The sequence below is a fragment of the Lathyrus oleraceus genome, chromosome 5, assembly GCF_024323335.1.
Source record: "Lathyrus oleraceus cultivar Zhongwan6 chromosome 5, CAAS_Psat_ZW6_1.0, whole genome shotgun sequence".
NCBI classification, from domain to species: domain Eukaryota; kingdom Viridiplantae; phylum Streptophyta; class Magnoliopsida; order Fabales; family Fabaceae; genus Lathyrus; species Lathyrus oleraceus.
Window position 1 is genome coordinate 105382653 of NC_066583.1, and position 22460 is coordinate 105405112.

At 38.7% G+C, this 22460-nt stretch overlaps 1 non-coding gene across 1 annotated transcript; it reads left to right on the forward strand.

Annotated features, from left to right (window-relative positions):
* Positions 1–10443: 10443 nt before the first annotated feature.
* On the forward strand, positions 10444–10550 carry LOC127089108 (small nucleolar RNA R71). Its single transcript, XR_007790884.1, has one exon. It is a non-coding gene; the product is annotated as a small nucleolar RNA R71 (small nucleolar RNA).
* The last annotated feature ends 11910 nt before the right edge of the window (positions 10551–22460 follow it).

The following is a 22460-nucleotide window of genomic DNA, read 5'->3' on the forward strand; positions in this document are numbered from 1 at the left end:
TTTTACTATCCAGCTCGAGCCTTACGCTCTCGCGATTGTTGGTTCTCACCTTAGTTAATTTCCCACTCTCGTGGCAAAACCGTATTAAAGAGCTTTTCACGCTTTTGTGATAGTTAATTAAATTTAAGTTAAAAACTTCAGCCTAAAAGATTGTTTGAGAAAAGGGATTTTCACCGATTATTATTAAATCCCATCAAAGTAAATTGCTACATACCGATACCGGTAATTTAGCCGGATATGTTAAATAAGGCAAACACAGGGTATAAATAGATCAACATTACGACAAACATGCTTATAATAATAATTGGGCAATAATAATAATAATTCAATAAAAACCTGGAGATTGAAGTAACAGAGTATACTGATTCTTGGAGTACTTGAGCAGTCCTCCATAAGTCGGTAGGCTTAGCTTCTTCAATACAAATTACTTACTAAAATTAAATAAAGTGTAGTAGTTCCCAGTGTAGGAAACTACTACTATGGCTAACTGGAAAACTGAAGGAAAAGGGAAAAACGGAATGTTAAAAAGAATGGCGAATAAAATAAGGCAACGGAAACAAGGTTGCTGAAAAGAAAATACTAAAAGCTAGAAAGCTGTAAAACTCAATTGCAAAGCGTAAGTGTGAATGTAGGCATCCCCAAAATTTCCCATTTTGGTCCTTTATATAGTGCTCCTTTAGGTCTTGGTGGTTGAGATATTCAAGGAAGACTTGGCTTGAATGAGGAATCTGTGGGAGTAAGTTTGTTGGAGGGAATTTAGGCACGTTTGGGTGCCTGTGATTGACTGTTTCAAAGCGCATACTATGGCCGCGTGACGCTCGTCATGGGCCTGTGACGCTCGTCACAGTCTGGGTCGTGACGAGCGTCATGAATTTGTGACGGTCGTCACATCAACAAATTATGCATTTCCTGTTTTCTACTTTTTGCTGTGCTTTCTCATTTGTTTCTTCTCCTTTTTCTTCCTTTTCTTCATTTTGCTTATAAATGCTTTGAGATTTAAATACCTGTAAAAACAACTCAAATACTTGTGGAATAATCGGAATATTAGTTAAAATGGTATGATGTTTGAGTGTAAATCAAGGCAATTATCTGATGTGTTTTCGCGTTATCAAACTCCCCTAAACTTGAATCTTTGCTTGTCCTCAAGCAAATACAATTTGAAAACAAAATTAAACGTGAATACATTACCCATTCGTACGTGGTTGTCAGGTGGATTGTTAAGATGGCCGATAATCAAGTAAAACACTAAAGATACTGTGACGACACGAGCATTAAGCTTTAGCGTAGATCTCTCCTTTGCACAAGCCAGTTCGAATCATGCTATTATAGCTCAACCTAGTGTCTCTGTTTCTATTTCACCTGGTTTCATTCTAACGCAATCATATTAAGCCATTTGCCTCCGCACGCACTTAATGAAGTAGCCGGTTAGTGACTTTGATCCTTTTCTTAGCACGGGGGTCTGGTACACTAGTGTGGTACCCCTTTATATATCCCCTTTTTGAAGGTTGTGGGGGATCAAACCGTAGTTCGCCCTACCGAGTCCAGTACCAGGTACCTCTGGACCAACCAACTGGGGTTTCTGTTCCTTCTTTTTGTGCATCTCTGCAACCTTTTGTATGATTCGTTTATCAATTTCTTGATAGCAACAGTATGAAGGAGTTTCTTAATTTGTAGGAATCAAACACTTATATTCATCGGCTCTCCACGTGGTTTGCGCTTGAGACGGTGCTGACTGCTAGTATAAACTACTAGGGGTTAATCTAGAATGGAGACTTAAGGTGTCGGTATAATGGTTATTCAAACTGATCTCGTAGAAGTGAGGGATCTAGGGTGTTAGGACGGTATCAATCTTGTTAGATCTTTCTCAATTTTCCTAACATAACCTCCACAAGACAACCTATATACTCGTAGGGTATGCATTTAATCTTCAGGAAATTTTTTGTTATGCCAGAATATGTAAAAATGATTGAAAAGGACAAGCAAATTTTTTTTGCATTGGCTGAAAATATTAGCAATAGAAACAAGTAGAGGAGTGATAAGGATTTCCTCCCACATTTAAATAATGCATTATCCTCAATGCGACAGTATACAGAAATAAAAAGGGAAGAAACAAAAATCACTGCTCGTCATTACGCGACTGGCTTCTTCGTGCTCTTGCGCGCCCTCTCCCTCGCTGGGTAGGATCCAATCCCACGTGCTGAGTGTACTCCTGGATGGCATCTACGCGATAAGTCAGGGCACTCATCTGGTCTGAAAGCTCCTCCATCCCCTGATCATGCCAGTTAGCATAATCGTGCTGATCCCGTTGTATTTGTTGGATCGCTTACGTCATTTCCGCTTGGCGTTCTTCCATTCTTTGGTTGTGTCGCAACATCTCAGCGTAGATGTTTTCCATGAAGGCGGGTAGTCGTTCGCTTCTCCGCTGTCCTCGGGAAGAAGTCTCTACAGCGTGCTCTTGAGGTGGTTAAGGCATGCCTCTGTCAAGCTCCTCCTCGACTTCATTTGCACCATTACTAGGATTTCCATCATTTGGCTCGGGGGCCTCCAGATCAAAAATCCAATTTGCCATTTCTCTTGGATCTGTGCGGTTCCTGTTGGGCATGATGATACTTCTAACTACCTTGTTTCTGACAACAGGATGATACTTCCCGTCATCTCTCGCTTTGATCAGGTGTGAAGCACGACAGTAGTCGATGTCGAGGAATTCTGCCTCCAGGGCTGGTAAGTTGGCTAGCCTATCTCCCAGGTTCAAGCCTAATGCTATGGAGATGATAATTCCCCCACAATAAAACGCCTGGTTGCCTCTCACGCAAGCAGCCTGGATGTTGGCTAGTAGAAAAGGAGTAACATTGAACGCAATTTAGGAAAACACACAGTGAAGAAGGAAAAGTTCCTTGGAGTTTACCTTATGGTTGCTGACTCTTCCAAAAACTGTGTGCCCCAGGACTCGGTGAAAGTATCTAATGGTTGGGTTGTGAATATATGTTGCGTTAAGTATATCCCAGCTTGTTGCGTTCATGTTGGTGAGGTTGTGCCAAACTGGGAATGCTATCTCTGACCATCCTTTTAGGATGCAGCAGTGGATTCCTTCTCCATGTCGGAAACCAAGCATTCTCGCTATCTGGGTTTGATTTAGTGAATACTCGGTGCCTAACATTCTAAATGTGGCGACTCCGGTGAGATATTGAGTAGCGCCAGGGGGTGTGATATAGGAGTAGGAACTCAGAAATTCCAGGGTCAGTGCTTCGTAGGTTGGCTGCGGCGTGGTACAGGGTTGCGTTAAGCTGGAGTTTGTTAGCATCCACTCCACGCCCTCCAAAAGTCCCAACTCTGTCAGGCATTCATGATCAACATACCTCGTAGCTTGAACGGAGCGTTGGTAGACTTGAGGTAGTTGCTTCTTTGGCGTTCGCCTGCTTCTCCGTTTCGGAATACGACGGCTGATAGGTCGGGAGTAGCTCTCCCTTGACGGGCCATTTGTAAGGTTTATGAAACTTTTGGTAATGGTGGGTGAGATAGAGTGTTTGTGAGTTACACGCTTGAAGAAAATGTAAAGAATTTAATAGATGAAGAGCAGAATGGTAGTGAGAGTGATAATTGGTGAGGAAGAAGAGAGAAAGAGCCCCTGCATTTATAGGCGGGTTCTCTGGAATTCGTGACGGTCGTCACAGGGGTGTGACGGTCGTCACGCGCAACGGGTGCGTAACGGTCGTCTGCAACGGTCAGATGCTCGTAACGGTCATTTGCATGCCGTGTGACGATCGTGGCAGATCTGTGACGGTCGTCACGTCTGTGAGACGGGCGTCACCCTATATGTGACGGTCGTCACACGCTGATTTTTAATTTTTGTCTCTAACCCAGGTTGCAGCAGCATATGTTAACAACATAACTAAATAATTGAATTTTAACAGCATAAATGCATAAATAAATAAATAAATGAATAAGCATAAATAAATGAATAGCAGTTGCATTAATAAATTGAAATTGAATGTAACATAGGAGAAAAATGTAGTGATAACATAGCAAACAAAATTAATAAAGCAAAAGTAATGAAATAAATGTGCTCCCTCCCCACACAAAACAAAGTAGTGTCCTCATTGCTTAGTGCGAGTAGGAGAAATCAGTGGTCAGTAGTATTAGCCACGTTTTTGTCCCAATGCAGCGACAGTTTCATTCAGATAATGAAACTGCTTAACGGCTATATCCATCAGGCCTAAGACATCAAAGCGTATGAGCTTTATCTCTTCTTTCACAATGGTGATGTCAGCTTGGAAAGCATTCAGACGGGTGATGAGCATGGCATGATTATCAGCATATGATGGAGGAGCCAGTTCATTAATGTTATAATAGTTGGGAGGTGTTTCAGGGTCAGATTCTTCCTTATGGATAGGGACATTGATAACTCATATTTGGACGGTGTAGCGGGAGGTGAAGGTGGATCAATAGGGTGTTCATCTAAGTCATATAGCCCGTTGTTGCGGTTGTGAACACTCGTTTTCTCATGGTTAGGAAAGGTAAACAGTCGAACCACTTCGTTACTGATTAAATAATCAAAGGTATTCGTCCCAATGTTTCCTATGATTCTGCGGTTAAAGCAAAATTCGATATCCATGGGGCGGATGTTTCCAAAAGGTACAGGCTCATAAAGTGGGCGTACAAGTCATATGGCGTCTGCTATCATGGTTACTAGGCCACCTATTATTATTGGGGTACGGTTATTCTTAGCAAGGTGAACAAACCTTTCCATCATGAATGTCACGATATTGACGTGTCGACCTTGATCGACACATAACAAGATGAAAAGTTCATCGCGGGATACTATTGTGTTATTCTCTTCCTTACCAAATAAGGTGTGGGTTAGTATCTTATGAAAGTATCGGATAGTAGGGTTATGGATCTTTTGTGAGTGCATCTCATTCGGGTTAGGGTTAGATTCTCCAGTTATACTACCCCAAAAGTCATCTAGGTTAATATCATCGATAAGGTCCTCTTGGCGGGTAGTAAAAACGAAAGGGACACTAGGGAATCCTAGGAGGTCAGCAAGGTCTCGACAGGTATAGGTGAAGTCCATGCTAAATAAGCTAAAGGATATCAACCCTTTGTTAAATCCGTAACCATGTTCGGGGTTGTATACAAGGGAGCTCAGGAATTCTAAGGTTAGTTCACGGTACGTGACAACCCGTCTCTTAATGGCTGCGTTCTCCCACCCAAGCTGGTTAAACATATATAGGATGCTATTTCGGATGCCTAACTTATCCATGGTCGGTCCATCATAATATATGGTCAATGCCATATCCTTCTGCGCTAGATAATCAAACCGCCTTCGTTGAACTCTGCCTCTGAAAACTGTCTCTATTTGTTGCATGATGAAAGTAGTTAGCTAACTAGTTAGTAGTTATCCTGTTTATCAGTATCTAATATGTCTAAGTTAGTTACTAGAAACAACAAGAATGACTGCAAAGAATCAAGAAGAGGGGAGCAAACAAAATAAAGAAGAAAATCAAAGAATGAAAATAGAGTGTAAGAAATATAACAAAAAGGAAAAAGGGTGGGCTATCTCCCACTAAGCACTTTGTTTAATGTCGTAAGTTCGACAGTAGCATCGTGTTGTACTAGGTTTGGGGTTGAGTGGGCAGCTCTATGAGTCTGAGACTGTTCGAATAGTCTCTATTTTCTATATTATGATAATGCTTTAGTCGCTGCCCATTTACTATAAAAGGGTCATTATTCCTACCTTTTATTTCTATCGCACCACTATTTAAGACTTTGGTGATCTCGAAAGGGCCAGACCACCGAGACTTGAGTTTTCCAGGAAAAAGTTTAAGTCTTGAATTGAAGAGTAGCACTATATCGCCGACTTTAAATTCCTTCCTACGAATTCGTCTGTCATGCCATCTTTTGGTTCGTTCTTTGTAGATCTTGGCATTCTTGTAAGCGTCCAATCTCAGCTCTTCTAATTCGTGGATGTCCAGAATCCGTTTCTCGCCTGCGGAATTATAGTCTTTATTTAGGGTTTTAATTTCCTAATATGCTTTGTGTTCCAATTCTACAGGGAGGTGACATGATTTACCATAAACTAGTTTAAAGGGTCTGGTTCCTATCGGGGTTTTATAAGCCGTCCTATAGGCCCACAAAGCTTCGTTTAGTTTGGATGACCAGTCTTTTCTGGATATTCCTACGGTCTTCTCAAGAATTTGTTTTATTTCTCGATTCGAGACTTCGACTTTCCCGCTAGTTTGTGGATGATACGGTGTTGCTACGCGGTGTCGGATTCCATACTTCAAGAGAAGTTTTCCAAATATATTCGATATGAAGTGGGAGCCACCGTCACTAACTACTAGTTTCGGCACACCGAATCTGAGAAAGATAATGTTTTTGAATAACTTGATCACTACTCGTGTGTCATTTGTTGGAGAAGCTACGGCCTCGATCCATTTTGAAACATAGTCGACAATAACGAGTATGTATTTATTACCAAAAAAAGCTGGGAATGGTCCCATGAAGTCAATCCTCCATACGTCAAAGACTTCCACTTCTAAGATCCCTCTTTGTGGCATTTCATCGCGTCTTGAGATGTTGCCAGTGCGTTGGCACCAGTCGCATTTTATAACCGCGTTATGGACGTCTTTCCATAGAGTAGGCCAAAAGAGGCCTGATTGCAGGATCTTAGTGCAGGTCTTTGAGGTACTTGCATGCCCTCCATAGGGAGCGGAATGGCAATGAGAGATTATATTATCTATTTCATCCTCCGGAACAAATCGACGGAAGATATCGTCGGTACCTCTTTTGAAAAGTAGAGGTTCATCCCAGTAATATTGTTTTAGGTCGTGAAAGAACTTCTTCTTTTGTTGGTAAGATAGGTCCGGTGGAAGTACTCTGACGGCTAGGTAGTTGACAAAGTCAGCGTACCATGGCAGAGTTGCATTCGCATGTACTGCTTCCACGGATTCTTCTATTTCCATATCATTTAATGTTAGTTCAAGTATATGGTTTTCCATTTGGGCTATGAGTCGTTTGTAAGGGAAATCATCGTTAATTGGGGTTTGTTCAGGTTTGTTCCCTTTGATACGTGATGAGTGGTTTGCTACTACGTTTTCAGTACCTTTCTTATCTTTTATCTCTAGATCAAATTCTTGTAAGATCAGGATCCATCTTAAAAGTCTTGGTCTGGCATCCTTCTTACTTAACATATATCTAATAGCGGCGTGGTCGGTATAGATGATAATTTTCGCCCCTACTAGGTAGGAACGGAATTTGTCCAAAGCGAACATGACGGCTAGAAGTTCTTTTTCAGTGGTGGCGTAGTTCATTTGGGTTGGATCTAGTGTTCTTCTCGCATAGTAAATAGCATGGAGCTTCTTATCCTTCCTTTGTCCCAATACTGCGCCTACTGCGTAATCACTCGCATCGCACATGATTTCAAATGGCAATCTCCAGTCAGGTGGTTGCATTATGGGTGCGATGTTTAAAGATGTTTTCAGTTGGTTGAACGTTGTTAAGCATTTTTCATCAAATATGAAATCAGCGTCTTTCACTAATAATCATGTAAGTGGCTTGGTTATTTTTGAGAAATCTTTAATGAAATGTCTGTAGAAACCGGCGTGTCCTAGAAAGCTTCTTATTTCTCGTACGATTTTCGAAGGTTGAAGGTTCTCTATGATTTTAATTTTAGCTTTGTCTACTTTAATTCCTCTGTTAGATACCACGTGACCTAATACAATTCCTTGTTGAACCATGAAATGGCATTTCTCCCAGTTTAAAACAAGGTTTACTTTCACGCATCTTTCGAGTACCAATTCAAGGTTAGATAAACATCCTTCAAAACTCTGCCCACAAACAGAAAAATCATCCATAAAGGCTTCCATGATGTCATCTATAAAATCCGCGAAGATTTCCATCATGCATCTTTGAAATGTTGCGGGAGCGTTACATAGTCCAAATGGCATTCGTCGGTAGGCGAATGTACCATAAGGGCATGTGAAGGTAGTCTTTTCTTGGTCGTCAGGATGGATTGAGATTTGAAAGAATCCTGAATAACCGTCCAGATAGCAGAAGTGAGAATGCTTAGCCAATCGTTCAAGCATTTGGTCAATGAAGGGTAGAGGGAAATGATCTTTACGAGTGGCTTTATTTAGTTTTCTATAGTCAATACACATTCTACTTCCGGTCACAACTCTTTGTGCTATGGATTCGCCCTTCTCGTTCTTAACAATTGTAACACCTCCTTTCTTGGGTACTACATGAACGGGGCTAACCCATTGACTATCTGAGATCGAGTATATGATTCCAGCATCTAGAAGTTTCTTTACTTCATCCTTGACTACCGTACTTAGGATTGGGTTGATCTTTCTCTGGTGTTCTCTAGAGGTTTTAGAGTCTTCCTCCAGCATAATACGATGCGTACAGATTGAAGGACTTATTCCTTTTAGATCAGCGATGTTATATCCTAACGCTGTTGGATATTTTCTTAGGACATCTAATAATTTCTCAGTTTCCATCTGTCCTAAGTCAGCGTTGACTATTACTGGTCTTTTTAGTTCAATGTCTAGGAATTCGTATCTTAGGTTCTTTGGTAGTGTTTTTAGTTCCAAGTCAGGTTTCTTTGGGCATGGCATGTGGTCGGGTGTAAGTGTTAAGCATTCGCTTAGACTTTCGTTATGGTATGGTTCATGCCAATTAGTGTCTTCAAAGATTGGAGGGATTTGGATTTTCATTATTTCAGAGTATGTGGTTTCTTCCATCTCCATCTCTCTCACGCATTCGTCTATGACATCGAGTAAATAACAGGTGTCGTCTATAGTTGGTGCTTGTAAGAATTGGGTTAAGATGAATTCAACCTTTTCCTCTCCAACTTCGAATGTCAGCTTACCTCTCTTTACGTCTATTATGGCTCCGGCGGTAGCCAAGAATGGCCTTCCTAAAATGATAGGTGTACTGATATCTTCTTTGATGTCCATGATTATGAAGTCCGTAGGAATGTAAAATTGTCCTACACGTACGGGGACATTCTCTAGTATACCGACAGGATATTTGATTGAGCAGTCAGCTAATTGAACAAACATCTTGGTTGGTCTTAATTCTCCCATACTGAGCCTTCTCCAAATGGTTAAGGGCATTACACTAATGCTGGCTCCTAGATCGCATAGAGCTTTGTCTATGACGAATTTTCCAATGACACAGGGTATGGAGAAACTACCTGGGTCCTTTAGTTTGGGAGGCATGTTATTTTGGATTATGGCGCTACACTCGGCAGTAAGTGTAATTGTTTCGTCATCCCCAATCTTTTTCTTATTGGATAGGATTTCCTTAAGAAATTTGGCATAGGAGGGCATTTGTGTGCTGGCTTCTGTAAAGGGTATCGTAATGTTCAGTTGCTTTAGAAGTTCAACAAATTTCCTAAATTGACTCGCAGTTTTAGAACTTTTGAGTCTTTGAGGATACAGAATGGGTGGTTTATAAGGAGGTGGAGGCACGTAAAGTTTTTCTTTCACTTCGGCCTCTTGGGTATTATCTTCTGTTTCCTTTGGTTCAGTCACCTGCTCAGTTGAGGTTTTATCTGGTTTTTGGTACATGGCAGGGTTTTGGAGTCTTGGATCTACGGGTCCGTCTACTTCTTTTCCACTCCTCAGTATAACGGAATTTGCATGTCCTTTTGGATTAGGTTGCGGCTGTCCAGGAAATGTTCCAGCTGGAGCGGCTGTAGATGCTTGATATTGAGCCACTTGTGAAATCTGTGTTTCAAGCATTTTATTGTGGGTGGCTAAGGCGTCTACTTTGTTCGCTAGTTGTTTAAGTTGCTCGCTAGTATGTATGTTTTGGTTCAAGAAGTCTTTGTTTGTCTGAGCTTGAGTAGCTATGAAGCTTTCCATCATTAACTCGAGATTTGACTTCCTAGGCATGTTAGGAGCATTATTAGCTGGATTTTGATATCCAGGCGGAACAGTTGGTGCTTGGCCAGGTGCATAAAGGGCATTGTTATTCTTATATGAGAAATTAGGATGGTTTTTCCAACCTGGGTTGTAAGTATTCGAATAGGGATTTCCTTATGTGTAATTTACTTGATCGGTTGGGACTCCTGCTAATATTTTACATTCTTGTGCAGTGTGTCCAGGGTTTCCACATAACTCGCTGTTTGGAGTTACAGCAGCCACGGTGGCTGCGGGTGGTATGGTCAAGTTATCTAATTTTTAAACAAGGGCATCTACCTTTGCATGAACATGGTCAAGGCTACTGATTTCATACATTCCACCCTTCGTCTGGGACTTTTCTAATGGAGTTCTTTCACCTCCCCATTGGTAATGGTTCTGGGCCATGTTTTCAATGGGTTGATAGGCTTCCGTGTATGGCTTATCCATAAGTGCACCACCCACGACAGGGTCTATTGTAAGTCTTGTGTTATACAGAAGCCCATTGTAAAATGTGTGAATGATCACACAGTCTTCGAGACCGTGATGTGGATATATCCTCATCATGTCCTTGTATCTCTCCCACGCTTCGTAGAGAGATTCCACATCTTTTTTCCTGAATCCATTGATTTGAGCTCTCAGCATAGCAGTTTTGCTCGGCGGAAAATGTCGGGATAGAAAATGTTCTTCAGTTCTTCCCATGTCGTAACGGAGTTGGATAGCAAGGATTGCAACCAAGCCCAAGCTCTATCTCTTAGTGAGAAAGGAAAGAGGCGCAGTCTTATCGCATCTTGAGATACACCATTCGCCTTTACAGTATCTGCGTACTGCACAAACTTGGTCAGGTGTTCATTAGGATCGTCCATAGGATTTCCAGCAAATTGATGTTGTTGAACGGCTGATAAGAGTGAAGGTTTCAGCTCGAAATCGTTTCGATTTATAGCGGGGGCAGCAATGTTGTTGTGAGGTTCTTGTTGGGACGGGGTAGCGTAGAATTTAAGAGGACGATTATGTGGTCCTTCTTCAGCCATGTTTGGTTTTTCTTCTGATTTAGGAGGAGAGGAGATATCGGGAATACCGTACTTTTGTTGATATTCGTGTATTCGGCGTCTCACGTACAAGAAACACTCTAATTCTGGGATTGGTGGTGCTAAGTTATCGCCTTGTGAGCGAGTACTTGGCATACAATCAGGGAAAGAAGGGAGAGAAGATTAGTTTTTGTTTTTACCTTAGTCTATACCGTGCAACGAAAGAATCGCACTATTCGACTAAAATAGGTCCCCGGCAAAGGCGCCAAAAACTTGATGCTTGGTCAGGCTATATATAAAATATAGTCTGTCGGGTACTTGATTGCAAGTGCACAGTCCAGTCGCTTTAGTTTTAAAAGATATCGATCCCACATGGACCTATGGTCGAACTAGTGTTACTAACGTCATTATGTTTAGCTAAGGGAATTGATTAGTAGAAGTTCGGGGGTAAAATAGTAAATCTAAGGGGAATTTAGTTTTTAGGAAATAATTAATGGAAGGAATCAGTATGCAGCGCATTAATTGTCAGGGATTCGATAAGTCACCGGTGAATAGCTTAAATCTCAAATGTCTCTCACTAGAAAATATTTATTTAAAAAGCTTTATCTCACACTCTCGTGGTTGTTGATTCGGCCTATAGCTTTAAGTCAGAATGTACGCTCTCGTTGTCCCATTTGAAGTTAAAATTACTTTTTGAAAATAAATAAGTTCTAATTGCCTTTAAAGTGCTCTCGCTGTTTTTAAACTCAATGCCTAATTTTTACTATCCAGCTCGAGCCTCACGCTCTCGCGATTGTTGGTTCTCACCTTAGTTAATTTCCCACTCTCGTGGCAAAACCGTATTAAATAGCTTTTCACGCTTTTGTGATAAAGTTAATCAAATTTAAATTAAAAACTTCAGCCTAAAAGATTGTTTGAGAAAAAGGGTTTTCACCGATTATTATTAAATCCTATCAAAGTAAATTGCTACATATCGATACCGGTAATTTAGCCGGACATGTTAAATAAGGCAAACACAAGGTATAAACAGATCAATATTGCGGCAAACATGTGTCGCAACATGGCGGAAAAAAAAACCGGCGAAAAAGAAAAAGAAGAGTCGCCACCGTTCATTATTTATCCCAAAGGAGGGAAAGGAAACGATCGAAGAAAACCTGAAGAGAGGAAAAGACAAGGTCTCGCAACCAAATCTAGGGTTCGGGAGTCGATTATGCGAAGGGAAGGTATTAGCACCCCTACGCATCCGTAGTAATCTACGGGATCCACTCTTGTTGTTCTAGTCTAAAGGGTGTGGGTATATCTAAAGTACTATCTGCTAAAAAAGGGATCAAAAGAAAATGACTCGCAAGGATGTCGCATCCACTTCCTACGTATCTCATCTGACCATGAGAATCAGAGTCTTCGTAGCTCGGCTACCTATGGGTTAAAGAGAAGTGTGCTCGCTAAGACATCGCGTCTTATGCCTACGTATCTCATCTGGAATGAGAATCAGAGCAAAACGTAGTTCAGCTAACTACGGGAACAAGGGTCTCGATTGCAACTAGGGCAAGAGAAAGGGAAGGTCTCGATCGCAATGAGGGCGAGAGCAAAGAATCGTAACAAGGGCGAAAGCTAGCAAGGATTAGTTGTTAGTCGTCAGTCAAAATTCGGCAAGACATCGCGTCTTGTGCCTACGTATCTCATCTGGAATGAGAATCAGAGCAAAACGTAGTTCAGCTAACTACGGGAACAAGGGTCTCGATTGCAACTAGGGAAAAAGAAAGGGAAGGTCTCGATCGCAACGAGGGCGAGAGAAAAGAATCGCAACAAGGGGCGAAAACAAGCAAGGATTAGTTGTTAGTCGTCAGTCAAAACTCGGCAAGACATCGCATCTCGTGCCTACGTATCTCATCTGAGCATGAGAATCAGAGTTGTCGTAGTTCGGCTAACTAGGGGTTAAGGATTGTCATCTGAACATGGACTTACAAAAGAGGACACCAGCTGTGTCAAAGGAAAGTGGGCAATGTGTTCAACGTCTTAGCAGTAGGTGTCGCAGCTCGCTGAATCGAGTCTTAGGCAGTTACCTCTTTGCAATAGAACGGATTGACATGCCACAGGATCGGAGACGCACAGAAGGTCTAAAAGTGGGGAAGCTCTGCCCTAGAGTTGTCATGCAATGTGGACCTATGTGTTAGGATTTACAGAGGGTAATATCTACCTAATGTTAGCATGCAAAGAATAAGGGAGTTCTACCTATGTTATCATACAAAGGGTTCTACCTAATGGGTGCTACCTAAACGGAACAAGAGTCGATGGATGGAGCAAGGAGAGGAGCCACGGATAAGGGTAAATGGCGATGCCTGAGGCAATCGACTTACAGGTAGATGGCGATGCATGAGGCAATCGACTTACAAGAGGATAGATGAATACGTGTTGGTTCTGTTAAGTTTTGAAAATGATTACTCGATGTTGGATCGAGCTTTTGATCTTGTTTTGAAATGATTATCGGATGTTCGTTTTAATTCTTGTATTAACAGATGAATAAAGAATGAAAGAAATAAATATTATACACTTTATGGGATAAGGGTACATTTGTTATGAATGGGGATGGTTCATGGCAAATCAAACAATAATAATATATGCCTTAATCATCATACAAATAGGCAACAGTTATCAAACAATAAGAATATATGCCTCAATCATCATACAAGTAGGCAACAGTTATCAATCAAATCAGATAAGTAAACAGGTATATAATCAAATCCAAGAATTAAAGAATGAAATAAAGGAGCATTAAACAAGGTATGGGATGTATGAACATGTTAAACAATCAAACAATAGTGAACATGAATGAAAGGAACAAGTATAACTGATAACAGATGAATCAAATAGATGAAAATGATGCACAAAAGGGGATTGAAATAATTAAATCAAGAAATGAGGTAAGGATCAAATAAAATCAAGATAAAAGGCCTCTAATACATGGCATATGAGATGAACAAGGGAGGATCAAAAGATCTCTTCAATTGCCATAAGCAATCCCTAAGTCAAACATCGATCATAAAGAAGTCAACTGAAAATTAGAGCCAACTTAATAAATATCAAATAAATAGTAAATTAATCAAGAAAATTATGAAAAATAAAATTAAGTTAGGTAGGGTCAGGACATCATCATCCCCCAAAAATATTTAAAAAATAATGAAAATTGGTTCATAAATTAGTTGAAATAAAACAAAGGTCAAACCAAAAGTCAACCAACAAGACTAGGTTTAAAATAAATCAAGAATAAATAGAAAATTAATCAAGAAAATTATGAAAAATTAAACTAAATAAGGTGGGGTCAGGACATCATCATCCCCCAAAAAGATTTTAAAAATAATGAAAATTGGTGTATGAATTAATTAAAATAAAACAGAGGTCAAACTAGAAGTCAACCAACCAAACTAGGTTAGAAATAAATCAAGAATAAATGGAAAATTGTAAAATAAAAATCCAAGAAAAAGTCAGGTTGACCATGGGACAGTGGTAAACCTTCATCCCAAAAATCAAAGGCTGAAAATAATTTGAAGTTATAAAAATAAAATCAATAAAAAAATGTATGCTAAAATGAACCACTTGGAATGAAAAATTAAAATAAAATATTAATATTAAATAAATGCGAAAATAAAAATTAAATAAGGCATCAAGAAATATGGAAAATATTTTTGTTAATTTTTATGAACAAAGCAAATATTTTAAATAATTAAAATCAAAACAGAAAATAAAATGGGAATAAAAATGAATATGAAAAGAGGGGGTGCATCAGCATTTTAAATGAACTGGAAAACATATGGTGCTAATGGGCCATGAGACGTGGGGTGTGAAAAGCAAATGGCGAAGGCCCAAGGTCCAACCAACTATTAAATCAGTGTGACAACTTAAAATAACATTTTATTTAAAACACCATGTGACATGTTATCAATTGGTCACATGCACTTTAAGTCACTACAGGACAAAACAGGACGGATGGCCACGATTAAAACGCAAGCAAGTGATCCAAGGGCCCTCAAGATGACACGTAGTCATCTTCCTCATTGGGCCAAGAAAACCCTAGCGCCATGCAAGAACACGCAGGAACAGTGAGTTTTTTCAAACTTCAGCTCAAAAATACAACCACTATAATGCACCAAAAGACATGAACTAAAGCCCAGATCTCAAGTATGAAATGTGAAGATTAACATGGTATCTTTTTTTGAGTGAAATGATGGCTTAATCATGGAGAATTATTGACAACAAGGTATCAATGTGGACACGGGCAAGGGCAAAAAATCAACAACACAAATCAATAACATGAACATGGCCTCATACTGAGGACTTTAGAAGCAAGCATAAGCATGATTAGCATGGCAATGAGCATGATGATGAGCATGGTAAATCAATAGATGTATCAACAACATAGCTATGGAAATGGTGCAAGGAAGTTACCTAGTGGAAGCTTGGCCCACTGCATCTTGGTTGTGGAGAGAATAGAAGGAAATGGTGCTGCCTTGGTGCTTCAAAAGCTCACTTCAAGAACTTGATGAGAAAATGAAATTTGACTTGTAATGCTCCTTGCCTTGCTTTTCTCTAAAATTCTCATGTATTTCTTTCAGGTTTAGGGTTTATGGCTCTTAAATATGTGGGTCAAGTGTCCTTAATGGGCTCAGAAATGATGTGTTTTGGTTTATGAACAAATGATGCAAAGTGAGGTGTATGAGCAAGTTACTTATTTTGGCAAAGTTTTAAGTGAGTGGAAATGTGGTGCATGGTAAAATGAGGAAAGCAAGACATGGGCTGAGTTTGTGCAGCATGGCTTGGTCGGTTTGGTTTGGCAAGCAAGCAAGAAAAAACACTTCAAGGTGATGACTTTGTGGCACCATAACTTGATGAGCAAGCCATCTATTGATGAAATAATGCAAACAGTAGAAAGATCTCATGGAGCTTGGCATGTTTCATGTTGAGCATGAGTGGAAATGATGAGTGGAAGAAGGTGAAAAATGGGCCTCAAGTTCAAGTCACACCATGCAAAACTGGTTGGGCAAGTTAGGCACAAAATATGCCTAGAGATTCAAGTCATGGTGCCCACTTTAGGTGAATGTATCTCTCAAACCATGGATCCAAATAAGATGATTCCAAAAGGAGGTAAAAGAGGACATGGCAAGGTATAATTGTTGTGAATAAAATATTTTCAATTGATGCCTTGAAGTGCAAGAAAACTGGCCAAGAAGTCTTGACAAACTTTGAAGATATTTAGACTTAGAAATTTTTCTAAGTGTCCCAAAAATATGAGCTACTTTGACCAAGCATAACTTTCTCAATTTTGATCTAAATGGAGCAAACTTTATATTTCTAGAAAGCTTGGAACAAGAGGAACAAATTTCATGTTAGAGAAATTTTCAAATGGAGCTTTTATCTTGATGGAAAATGGGCTTAAAGTGAGTGCACCAATCATAAAAACTTGCCCTAAATGGAAAGTCAACCATTTCCAAATTAAGTAACTTTTCCAATTCCTAATTAAATGATGAATCCATGATCCAACCTTGATCAAATTTCACATGTAGGCTCCCCTAGGCATTAATTTTGAGATTCCGCTCTCAAAAAGTCAGGAGCTGACTTTTCTGGCCCCATAGTTGACTTTTCCCAAACTGTCTGATTCCCGATTCCAATGATCAATTGAAGCACTTCTGGCTCAAATAAAAAGCTGATTTTTTGTATGTAGACCCTTGTGGACATATGGAGGGCCATGTAAAAGAGTTTCACCCAAAGAATCAGAAATAAATTGATTTTATACCAAACCCTAATTTTAGGGCAAAAATGATCGAGAACTGATTGCACTGCTTGCCAATGGATCTTTCTGAGATAAATGTGAGTCTTCCTAGGCCAAGATGCCTCTCCAATCATGACATGGATGAGCTCCTCTACTTCCAACCAAACATTGCCCGTTGCAGGTAACCATGAAACCCTAATTTCCTGATTAAATCCAGATGAACACTCTGATAGCTCTGAATCCTTCACTGATGAACTGAGGACCATAATAAGACACCTGGAGCCCCCTGAGACCCTTGAGACTTGTATACTTAGAGAATGAAGTCCAATTATCAATCTTTCTTTGTGTGGGCTCCTTCTGTTAAGGAGTGATCAATTAAAACCTGATTTCCAAGTCACTAATGCAGTATGCAATGAGTATGACCTAGTATGATGCTAATGAAGTGTGAAACAAAATCCCATGCTTCCAGGAAAAATGAAGGGTAAATTTTGGGGTATTACAACATGCTTATAATAATAATTGGGCGATAATAATAATAATTTAATAAAAACCTAGATATCGAAGTAACAGAGTATAGCGATTCTTGGATTACTTGAGTAGTCCTCCACAAGTCGGTAGGCTTTGCTTCTTCAATACAAATTACTTACTAAAATTAAATAAAGTGTAGTAGTTCCCCAGTGTAGGAAACTACTACTATGGCTAACTGGAAAACTGAAGGAAAAGGGAAAAACGAAATGCTAAAAAGAATGACGAATAAAATAAGGCAACGAAAACAAGGTTGTTGAAAAGAAAATACTAAAAGCTAGAAAGCCGTAAAACTCAATTGCAGAGCGTAAGTGTGAATGTAGGCGTCCCCAATTTTTCCCATTTTTGTCCTTTATATAGTGCTCCTTTAGGTCTTGGTGGTTGAGATATTCAAGGAAGACTTGGTTTGAATGAGGAATCCGTGGGAGTAAGTTTGTTGGAGGGAGTTTAGGCACGTTTGGGTGCCTGTGATTGACTGTTTCAAAGCGCATATTGTGGCCGCGTGACGCTCGTCATGGGCCTGTCACGGTCGTCACAGTCTGGGTCTTGACGAGCGTCATGATTCTGTGACGGTCGTCACATCAACAAATTCTGCATTTCCTGTTTTCTGCTTTTTGCTGTGCTTTCTCATCCGTTTCTTCTCCTTTTTCTTCCTTTTCTTCATTTTGATTATAAATTCTTGGAGATTTAAATACGTGTAAAAACAACTCAAATACTTGCAGAATAATCGGAATATTAGTTAAAATGGTATGATGTTTGAGTGTAAATCAAGGCAATTATCTTATGTGTTTTCGCGTTATCAATGGCCAAGGTCATTCCAGATAAAGCAAAGGTCTAAGGTCCTAAGTCTAAAGTCTAAAGTGCGAGCATCATCACTCTTAGTCAAGCTTAGGTCTTAAGGATTAAGTCAATTCATTTTATCATATTTTGATTCATTAAGATTGTCATGCAAATCAAACACAATATAAGAAGAGACATATTAATAAGACAAGATGAATAGTGTATAAAGTGAGATGATGAGTAATGAGACATAAAAGTAAATTGCATAAAGTAAAGACGTAAAAGTAAATTGCATAAAGTAAAGGCATAAAAGTAAATGACTTGGGATCTAACTCAAGTGTTTGACTTAGGATCCACTATCAATCAAATCAAGGGACCCAAACATATGGCTCAATAAGGGATGATTTATCATTGATTCAAAGTATCAAAAATTATCAAATGATCATTTATCAACATGTTTAAATTAAAGAAGATTGAATCAACCTCAAGTTCATCTATGGATGACTTGAAATGTAGAAGCATTGATCAACCAAGTCAACAACTCAAGTCAAAACATCAAGTCCATCAAAAATCAAACAAAAAATGTATTTAAAAATGATTAAAAAAAGAAAATTAAAGAGAAAATCCCAAACTATGATCAAAATAGTTCAAAAATGGTTGCAAAAATTACACAAATTCTCTAATATTACACATGAATAGATCTCAACAGTTAGATTAAAAAAGGTTTGAAAATGATTAAAAAATAAATTGCGAAAGGAAATTAAAAATAAAATAAAAATAAAAATAAAAATAAATGCAAAAATGATTTAAAAAATTAAGAGAAAAATATATGTGGTGAAAAATATTTTTAAAGACTTTGTGTAAAAGATTTGGATCAAAATGAATGAGAAATTAAATGGGAAAGAAATGAAATAAAAGAAAAGAAAATAAAATGAAATTAGGGCGCCAACGGCTACTAGGATTTGAAAAAAAAGCGTTGTCGGGTTCTGATTGGATAAAATCAAATTTTGAAGCAAAACACGCGCAACCTGGCTTCATCTTCAAACTTGGGTTCGAATTTGTAGATCCATGAACTTGTGTTTTTAGAAACACCCAACCATGGAGTTAACTTCACAAAACTTCATCATTCACATCTCCCTACATTAGAGCCATTGATTAGCTCTGAGCATGGATAATTCAGCTCAAGAACACGAAGAACCCTAAGTGCTCAAAGTAAAATTAAGCGACAAATACGAAAGATAAATTAATGGTAGAAGAGGGCTTTTGATCAATGGAACAAAGCGAAGAGAGTGATAACTTGTTTTCTCAAGAATTTAACTCGTAGTTACCTTTCCAGTTGAAGCTTCGAAGGTCAACGATGGTGGATCTGGAAGTCTGGTTCCAAGGAGTTTCAAGCCAAGGCAATGGTCCAATCAGCTTCAGAAGGTGCCAATGAGTGATTCTGGGTGAAGATTTAAAGTTAAAAGAGCTTGAATCGAAGAAATTTTTAAATGGTTTTTTTGAGGTATCGGGTTCAAATGATTTCAGAGTTTCTTTTGTTATCAATGCTTACAAATAAATGCAAAAGCTTCCTCTATTTATAGAAAATGAGATGAGATCGCGGTACATATGAAATGGAGGCCAATTCGTGTGTTTTAGGTCAGAATTTTGATGGTTTGAAAAGCATGTGAAATGGGACATGAAATACGTGAATTGTAACTTGAAACCAGTCATTTTGTGTCCGTTTGCATACGTTTTGGCATCATAAACAAGTTGCACATGTGCAAGTGGTCCTAAGATGCAAAATGACTTGTAATTGCAAGTTCTAGGCATCGGGAAAAACAGAGTTCAACATGCCATGTTTGAAGCTAAGCCAAATGGAGTCCACTTGTGCATTTTGTGATTTTCTTTGTGCCAAATTTTTATCTCATTGCAATGAATTGAATGCAAAAAGAACCAAACCTATGCCAACTTGTGCAAACTTGAAGTTTCCTTGCATCCCAAGACAAAATGATGATGTAATGAGCACCCCTTGAAGAAAACTTGATTAAAGCTTAAATTATCTTAAGGATGGCTTGATGAATGGATAAAATGACATGGAAATAAACACATGAACCACCCTTGAATCAATGAACCACAACTTGCATCTTCCTTAACCAAAAAGACCATTATTTTGTCTTGATTTGAGGCATGATCATCTACATGAACAAGGTAACAAACAAGTACCATATCTTATAATGAAATGGTTAGTTGAAAAGTAAACAAAATGTAATGTTAAGATTAAGACCAAGAATATGGCAATGCTTGTGCATCCATGACCAAATGCAATGGTCATGCTAATGACATGATAATGCATGATATGATTCTATGTATGCAAATGAAACTTGATCAAAAGGTAGGAAAAGGGAGGGTAGATTTTGGGGTATGACAATTACATCTTCTATTTCTTCTTCTTTTTCCTCAAACTAGTTACCATAATGTAGATTCAGATGTAGGGAATCAAAGCCCTAAGGTATTAGGCTTTGATTCCTCTCCATAATCATTTAATTTTAATTTTGATACTTAGGGTTCTTGAAGTGTTTTTATGGTTTAGGATGATTCATTGAGTTTTAGACGAAATGGAGGTGAGATTTGGTTAGGGGAGACAAAAATAGATTGTATGGTGGTGATTATGGGTAGGTATGGGTTGCTCAGCCGCCTCCGACACGGTGGAGTAATTTCCAGTGAAGGGACGGTTAAGAGAAGGAGATAGGTCTGAATTAAAGTGAGAAATCAAAATGAGAGTGGTTCTGAAGTTTCATCACCCTTTTCCCATTCACAATCGGGCTTCAAGCCACTAAGCCAAAGGGATTCGCTTATCACACCTCCACATTACTGGCACACCTCCCCTTATTTCTGAATTCACAAAAATGGCCATGGGCCTTCACTATTGGGCCCATAACCTCACTCTCTGGCCACACTCCCCTGTTCCAGTAACACCCCTGCAAAGTTAATGTTTGTTTATTAATTAATTATTATTACTTTTTTTCTTTTAATCCTTTTGGTTACAGATTTTAATACATATTTTAATACACAAAAATACATGTTAACATATAATATTTTATTGGATTAGTTTCTAATTAGGAATAGTTTTTTAATTAAAGTTTAATTACTAATTTCTTTCCATTTTATTTCATGATATGTTAGGAATTAGGATTGACTTTAATTGATCACAATTTCTAGTACCATTGTTTCCTCTTAACTCCATGTGCTTAATATGTTCTTAGCATGATCCCTCATATCCTTAATTAGTTGATCAAATTCAATTTTGATTAATTAATTACTTGTTCTGGTTAGCCTTGGCTTTTCATGACTTGTCATGAATAATTACATGATCCCCCTTAGGACTCATATTCAATTGAGTGATCATAAGTCCCTTGATCACTTAATTAAATTGGGACCTTTACACTTGAGCCATCGAGTCTCAATCTCAAGTCTAGTCACATTCAAGACCTTGAAGACATAAGAAAAATAAGACCCTGATCATTGTTGACATTCATCTATTCAAGCATACTGCACCATCAAGAGCACAACAAAGGTCCTTCTTCAACACTTGTCAGTTATGATAAGGACTACACGCCACAAGTCTTAAGTAGTAGAGAAAGGGTGAGAGGAAGAATTCCTATCCTCATTTTGAATATCTTTGGATATGGCACGAATAACCCAGTTTCTCAGACTATTCATCTCTACTCATAAACTTTAGTGCAATTAAAATAAAATAATTGTCAAGTCTCCTTCTTCACAAGTAACATTTCACCATCAAGATCCACAAAAATAATCTTCTTCAACACTTATGAATCATGATGAGAGTTACACACCATGAGCCTTAAGCAACATAGAAGGATGAAATAATTGTTTTCCTATCCTTGTCTAGAGTACCTCTACGTACGGGGCGTATTCCCTGGTTATTCAAAGTATTCGCCTTCATTCATAGACTTTAGTGTAATTCGAGTCAAGCATTTGTCAAGTTTGCTTCAATAATACACCTTTTCTTTGTATCAAACACAACAATCCTATTTAATATCCATACATTCATTGGGTTAATCACCTCATGGTTAAACACCCATCTCTAAATCAATTTTTGCGTGCATTTCCTTATCAAGTTACAAACTCTTGAAACTTTTCATTTCTACCTTGTAGAGTTACAGACTCTGACAACATTTCTTTCTGCCTTATAGAGTTACAAACTCTAGCAACTATTCATTTGTCATTGTAGAGTTACAGACTTTGGAAAATCCATTTTCCTTTATTTTCATTATAGAGTTATAGACTTTGGCAACCTCTCTTTCTGCCTGTAGAGTTACAGACTCTGACAACTATTCATTTGGTTTTCTAGAGTTATAAACTCTGGAAAAGCCCTTTTCCTTTGTTTGCCTTATAGAGTTATATACTATGTCAACTTTTCTTTCTTCCTTGTAGAGTTACGAACTCTGGAAACGT